The 7,366-nt window shown below is 50.1% G+C and overlaps 1 pseudogene; it reads left to right on the top strand.

Annotated features, from left to right (window-relative positions):
• Positions 1 to 298: 298 nt before the first annotated feature.
• LOC141936112 (olfactory receptor 14A16-like) lies at positions 299 to 1,252 on the top strand (annotated as a pseudogene).
• Positions 1,253 to 7,366: the final 6,114 nt, after the last annotated feature.

The raw sequence follows: 7,366 nt of genomic DNA, 5'->3' as shown, positions 1-7,366 counted from the left end.
CATTGAATCTGTAGTTAAGTCGCTATTTTAATTATAACATATTTTACTGAATGACTTTGTAAATCCTTAAATTGGTTAATGATCAAGTGCTGCTAGTCACTAATACAGCTCACTTAGCTGTGAAATCATTACAGTGTTAATACTTTCATCTGCGACAACCTGCCAATGGTCTCCTGAGAGAGGCAAAGGAGTTTAGTGGGGTTCTGTGAGAAGTGGAGCAAGTTTTGTTCAGAGAAGTCTACCCTAACTGCTCACTGCTTTTCCTCCATGTACAGTCCCCCATGTCCAGAGGCAGCAGATGTCCAAAGGCAGCTCCATCACTGAGTTCCTCCTCCTGGCATTTGCAGACACACGGGAGCTGCAGCTCTTGCACTTCTAGCTCTTCCTGGGCATCTACCTGGCTGCCCTCCTGGGCAACGGCCTCATCATCACCGCCATCGCCTGTGACCACCACCTGCACACCCCCATGTACTTCTTCCTCCTCAACCTCTCCCTCCTCGACCTGGGCTCCATCTCCACCACTCTCCCCAAAGCCATGGACAATTCCCTCTGGAACAACAGGGATATCTCCTACTTGGGATGTGCTGCACAGGTCTTTCTGTTTGTCTTCTTGACCTCAGCAGAGTTTTCTCTCCTCACTGTCATGTCCTACGACCGCTACGTTGCCATCTGCAAACCCCTGCACTACGGGACCCTCCTGGGCAGCAGAGCTTGTGTCCACATGGCAGCAGCTGCCTGGGGCACTGGGTTTCTCTATGCTGTGCTGCACACGGCCAACACATTTTCCCTTCCACTCTGCCAAGGTAACACCCTGGATCAGTTTTTCTGTGAAATCCCCCAGATCCTCAAGCTCTCCTGCTCACACTCCTACCTCAGGGAGCTTGGGCTTATCATGGTTAGTGCCTGTTTAGGTTTTGGATGTTTTGTTTTCATTGTGGTGTCCTATGTGCAGATCTTGAGGGCCGTGCTGAGGATCCCCTCTGAGCAGGGATGGCACAAAGCCTTTTCCACGTGCCTCCCTCACCTGGCCGTGGTCTTCCTTTTTATCAGCATGTCCATATTTGCCTACCTCAAACCGCCCTCCACCTCCTCCCCGTCCCTGGACCTGGTGGTGTCATTTCTGTACTCTGTGGTGCCTCCAGCAGTGAACCCCCTCATCTACAGCATGAGGAATCAGGAGATCAAGGATGCCCTGAGGAATCTGATAACTAGATGTTATTCTGAAACAATGAACTGCTCATCTTCTTCATAGCAATTATAATATAACTCTCTACATGCCCAACCTGTCTGCTTTTTCTGTTGTTGGTGGTGATATTTTACTTGTAATGGTGATGTCATCCCCTTTCTGATTCACTGTCTGCTTTTCTTTTCTGCCTGAGTGGCTGCATAAATGAGGAGCCATGATCTCTGTGTGTTTTAACAAAAGAAAGGGTCTGCAGTGATGTTTTTTTCTTCTGAGATCTTTCCTCTAAGACATTTTTGGAGCTGTAGGGAGAATTCTTGTGTGAAGAGGTGGAGGGGAAGAGAGTCCCAGCATGGCAGTCCTGTCAGGAAGCACTTGGTCTTCCAGAGATGTTCTGTTTTCACTTCCACACACTCTTTCTCACCCCTCCAGTTTGGTGTAAGACCTGAGTGCTCTGGCAGCTTGGTCACACTCCTGCTGTATGACAGTTGTGTGTCAGCAAGCAGGGACAGGCAGTGGGCACTTCTGTGACAGAGCCAGCCTCCTTAAGAGTCGTTCCATCTTGAAAGAGGATCTGCTCAGGGCATTGCCTGAAGGCTGAGGTCTTCTTCCAAACCTGCTATCAAGAACATGCCCAAGAAATTGTCCCACAGATGAAAACACCTGTGAACAGCTGAACAGTGTGATTTGCAGGGTGGGGGCACACAGCAATGTCCTCACACAGCCAGGCCTCCTGGGAGAGACTTAAAGGTCAAGGGTCCGGACTGTGTCTGTGTTCAGTGGACACACTGGGGAAGCTGCCTGTGCTGGTTTGGCTGGGAGAGAGTTAATTTTCTTCCTAGTAGCTGGTATGGGGCTGTGGTTTGGATTTGTGCTATGAACAGTGATGATAACGCAGGGCTGTTTACATTATTGTTAAGCAGGTCTAACACAGTCAAGACCTGTTGTGCTCCTCACCCCATGACACCAGTGAGCAGTCTGGGGATGTGTAAGGATCTGGGAGGGGACACAGCCGGAACAGCTGACCCCGACTGACCATGGGATATTCTATACCCGAATGCGACATGTCCCACCCTGGCTCTGCCAACCCATGGGGCAGGGGAGAGGGAAAGGCCAGTGAAGGGGCTGGGTTTGGCTGTTGAACGTGGGGTGCAGCAGCGATGAGGAGTCAAGGGAGTGGATGGGGAGAGACAGAGAAAGTCACCACAACTTGTGATGTTGATTGTGAGGCCACTCCTGTTACAGGATCCTGACTGGCCAGCAGCTGGCCCCAGCAATTTGGGGACAAGACATTCGTTGCAAAACCGCTCATCCCATCAAAGACAGGGACAGAGAGGAAGGGTAGAGGCAGGTCAAGGGGATCTGGCTGGATTGGGGATGGTTATGAGGTCACTTCAACATTCTCCTGTAGGGGATGGGCTGAGGCAGGTGGAAGAGGTCCACTTGAGTTCTGATTCTGGGGGCACCTCTGTTATTGGGACCTGACCAACCATGACAGAGAGAAGACCAGACAGGGCTTATGGCCACCCTGCTCAGGACTTCTTAGCAGAGATGCCAGGTGGGCCAAGAAGGGCAATGCTCACCTGGACCTGGTCCTGACCAACAAGGGAGAGCTGGTCAGGACTAGGATAAGCTGTGTCAGCCTTGGCTGTTGTGACCATGAAATAGTGGGGTCCCAGACACCAAAGGGCAGTAAGGAAGGCCAGCAGCAGAGCACAGGCCATTGGATTCCAGAGGAGGAGTCTGTGATGTACCTGGGAGATGATCCAAGTGGTGCCATGGGAAGCAGCTCTGAAGGGAAAAGGAGCTCAGGAAATCTGATAGACCTGACAGGAAAGACTCCTCTGAGGACAAGAAGTATCATGGATCTTTCCTGAGGTCAGTCCAAGGGTGGGGAGTGAAAGAGGGGAGAAGAGCAAGGTCACTAATGTAGATGATTCAGCACACCTATCCCCAGCAGCGGGCATTCCCCCTCTGCCAGGCTGAGGCACGCACACAAAATGGAAATGTTTGTACCATGCTGGATGTGCACAGGAGAAGACTTCCTTCCTTCCTTCCTGTCATATTTCTAGGACAATCCACCTCCTCCTTCACCTGCAGGCATTCACTGCTTTCCATTCCTGGGCTCTGACATGGCTGTAAGGATTTGTTAAGCCATCAGACATCTCATTGTTTCTCACTGACATCCCCCATTGAGAGAACCACTCTCCCACACCTACACATGGCCAATCGCTGCTGCTCAGGGCAACTAACTCTTCAGAAGAGGCCTCAAGCTTCCTGGATCTTCCTGGTGCTTTTTATGATCTGCCTTGCTGCCTCCAGAACTCATGATGAGACTTCTTGGCCATAACAGGGCTTTTATGAACATTTCTTATGGTTGTCTTTTTCTGCTCTTCTGTGTAGAAAAAGGAGTGACAGGAAAGCACCACCTACATCACAATGGATGCTGAGTGAAGAGCCAGTAAGAACCAGGTGAGCCAACCCCATGCCTGTGGCTTTCTGGCAAGGAGTCTGTCCTGAGAAGGGGATCCAGCCTCTGTCACCCTCTGGAGAGGGAAATCAGCAGTGTCCACGCCATGTAGGGACACAAAGGGCGACTTTTTCAAGACCACCCTTCATCTGAACTTCTTCAGGTTTGTCTTTGAGGATGGGGTAGCACAGCGTGTATTGCAAATACTGATTCAGTTGGCATTGCCCAGAGAGGCTACCACTGATGCAGAAGGCTACACGGTAGATGTCTTTGTTTTGGGACATTAATGCTTTTTTGTCACTACTGGTGATCTCAGGGAAACCAAACAAACACCTGAAGTCTTATTTAAGGATTCTTGACCCCACCAAGTCTGCATCTCATGCAATGGGATGGCAGAGGCCAAGGGAAGGATGGTTTGGGCACTTTCCGGGGATCTGGGAAACTGAAGCGTGCTCTCCTCTCCCTGACACCCTGCCCCCCTCAGGGAGCTGTGTGAGAAACTCTGCCAACTAGGTCTGGACTCACAGTCGTCTCATGTAACCGGTGTCTGACTGCAGCCAGTGTCATCCTGCCAGCTCAGGCTTTGAGCTTCCATTTGAGCCAGAAGGATTTCAGTTCACACCACCTCCATCTTCCCTCTGACAATGCCCATGGTGTGACACAACTGTTGTGGATGTCCAGGCAGGATGTGCAAAAGAGTTTAATTACTGACCTGGAACATTTTCCCTTGCTAGAAATGTGAACTTGGCTCTCAATATTTCTGTGTTCAATCTGCTTTGCCACTTGGAAGCTCTCTCTCCGAAGGACTAGCCTAGCGTGTATGCTTGTTTTTCTGTTTGTTTTTGTTTGTTTTAACCCCAATGAACATGCAGCACTGAAGTGGGTTTCCATAATATCTGCACAATGTCTGCCGCAAGAGGAACACCCTCTGTGCCTGAAGTTGGAAATGGGTGAAGTTGTGAGGGGATAAATGTGTTGCCTCAGACAATATTTGGTATGCAAAAGAGGTAGAGAAAGTCAATAAGCATGAAAAATTAGAAACTGGCCCATCCAATGGAGCTCTGCAGGAGAAGGGTGAAGCCACAGATACCATGAGGTGAGACAAGTGGGATCATCACGTAGAGAAGATCTTTACAGGGAAGACTGTGCGAGGGAGTCCCCTGACTTCACCCAGATAAATAAGAGACTTGACAGTGGGCTGAAGGGACGGGGAGAAGTGTCTTGGGGAAAAAGGATGAGAAGCACTGGGAGAGATTTGGGTTGCAGAGATCTGAAGTAGTCCTTTCAAGAGCTGTGCATGCTGAGCTTTGGAGAGGAGGGAAAAATAAGGAAATTCTCAAGGGTTTTTTTGAATTAGTGTTACTAATAATAGAAAGAGGACAGTGCTGTAAGGGAATTCCTTATTCTTCATGATGATGAACTAAAGCTCTTTCATTTCCTTCCCTATTCTTACTCAGCAGAGTAGGTATCAGTTTTCAGAAGTTAGCCTCTGGCATGAAGTTCTTAGAACAGTGTTTTTTCTCTCACTGCTCTCTCTTTGTTATCATTTAAAGATTACACCTCGTAGTCAGAATTGCCCTAAAATCATGCCTGCTCCATGTATTTTCTCCCTGGTTTCAGTAAGAAGTGGAAGGGTGGAATGGGGTCGTTTCTTCATTTTCACCCAAAGGAGACCAAGGTAGAGATCCCAGATTCTAAAAAGGCACAAAGGAAAGCAAATTTTTCATGTGGTGTTGTGACTAACACCCACTGCTCCTTACCCCTGGAGTGGACTGACACAACACTGGTCCCTGCATTTGCAGTCTCTGAGCTCCTAACTGGGCAGCAGAGACCCTGGAAGCTGGGAGCTCCCTCCTTCTGTCCTGCATTTCAGCATGTAAAATGGAAGTAACCCTCAGAAAAAGTTGGTGTCCTACTGCAGGGCAGCAGCTACCTAGTCAGTTTTTCCTGATGCCCAGTGTGAAGCTCCCTGGAGGACACTTGTGGCTGTTGTCTCTGCTGCACCGTCTGCCACTGCAGGAGCATTGGCCTCCACCATCATCTCTCCAGGGACATGTCACCTGCTTTAAGGCTGACCCATGCCTCCCCTTCAGCAGACTCAGGGGGTCACAAAATCACAGAATCACAGAATCTTTCAGGTTGGAAAAGGCCCTCGGGATCATTGAGTCCAACATCAGCCCTACTCTACAAAGTTCTCCCCTACACCACGTCCCCCAACATCTCATCTAAATGACCCTTAAACACATCCAGGGATGGTGACTCCACCACCTCCCTGGGCAGTCTATTCCACTCTCTGACCACTCTTTCTGGGAAACATTTTTTCCTCCTCTCCAGCCTGAACCTCCCCTGTTGCAGTTTAAAGCCGTTCCCTCTTGTTCTGTCACTAATCTCCTGTGAGAAGAGACCAGCACCAACCTCTCTCAACGTCCTCTCAGGTAGTTGTAGAGAGTGATGAGGTCTCCCCTCAGCCTTCTCCTCCTCACACTGAACAGTCCCAGCTCCTTCAATCTCTCCTCACAGGATTTATTCTCCAGGCCCTTCCCCAGCTTCGTTGCCCTCCTCTGCACTCACTCCAGCACCTCGAGATCTCTCTCCTACTGAGGTGCCCAAAACTAGACACAACACTCCAGGTGTGGCCTCACCAGTGCAGAGTACAGGGGGACTATCACCTCCCTGCTTCTGTTGGTCACACTATTTCTAATCCAAGCCAGGATGCCGTTGGCTTTCTTGGCCACCCGGGCACACTGCTGGCTCATGTTCAGCTGCTTGTCAATTAGAATCCCCAGATCCTTCTCTTCCAGACAGCTCCAGCCACACCTCCCCAAGCCTGTAGCCATGCAGGGGGTTGTTGTGGCCCAAGTGCAGGACCTGGCACTTGGCCTTGTTGAAGCTCATCCCATTAACGTTGGCCACCGATCCAATCTATCCAAGTCTCTCTGTAGAGCCTCCCTGTCCTCATGCAGATCGACACTCCCGCTTCACTTGGTGTCATCTGCGAACTTACTGATGATACACTCTGTGTCCTTATCGAGATCATCAATAAAGATGTTGAACAGAAATGGTCCCAACACCAAGCCCTGAGGAACACCACTTGTGACCGGCCGCCAGCTGGATTGAGCTCCACTGACCACCACTCTCTGGGACCGTCCATCCAGCCAGTGCTTGACCCAGCTGACCGTTCACTCATCCAGGCCATGGGCAGCCAGTTTTTCTATGAGAATTCTATGGGGAACTGTGGCAAATGCGTTTTGAAAGTCCAGGTAGACAATATCCCTCATCCAATAGTCGGGTCATTTTGTCATAGAAGGAGATCAGATTTGTCAGGCAGGACCTGCCTTTCATAAACCCATGCTGACTAGGCCTGATCCCCTGGTTGTCCATTATATGACTTTTAATGGCACTCGAGATGACCTGCTCCATGACTTTCCCTGGCACCGAGGTCAGACTGACAGGTCTATAGTTCCTGGATCCTCCTTTCTGCCTCTCTTGTAGATGGGTGTCACATTTGTCACCCTCCAGTCCAACAGGACCTCCCCAGTTAGCCATGACTTCAGGTAAATCATGGAAAGTGGCATGGCGAGGACATCTGCCAACTCTTTCAGCGCCCTTGGGTGTAACCCATCCGGTCCCACAGCTTCCTGAGGAGGGGAAATGGAGAGGGACGTGCTGATCTATTCTCCTTGGGACCCAGGGACAGGACGCATGTGAATGGT

This window comes from Strix uralensis, chromosome 31 (assembly GCF_047716275.1).
Source record: "Strix uralensis isolate ZFMK-TIS-50842 chromosome 31, bStrUra1, whole genome shotgun sequence".
NCBI lineage: Eukaryota > Metazoa > Chordata > Aves > Strigiformes > Strigidae > Strix > Strix uralensis.
Note: the sequence above shows the minus strand (reverse complement) of the source record. Positions and strands in the feature narration are given on the sequence as shown.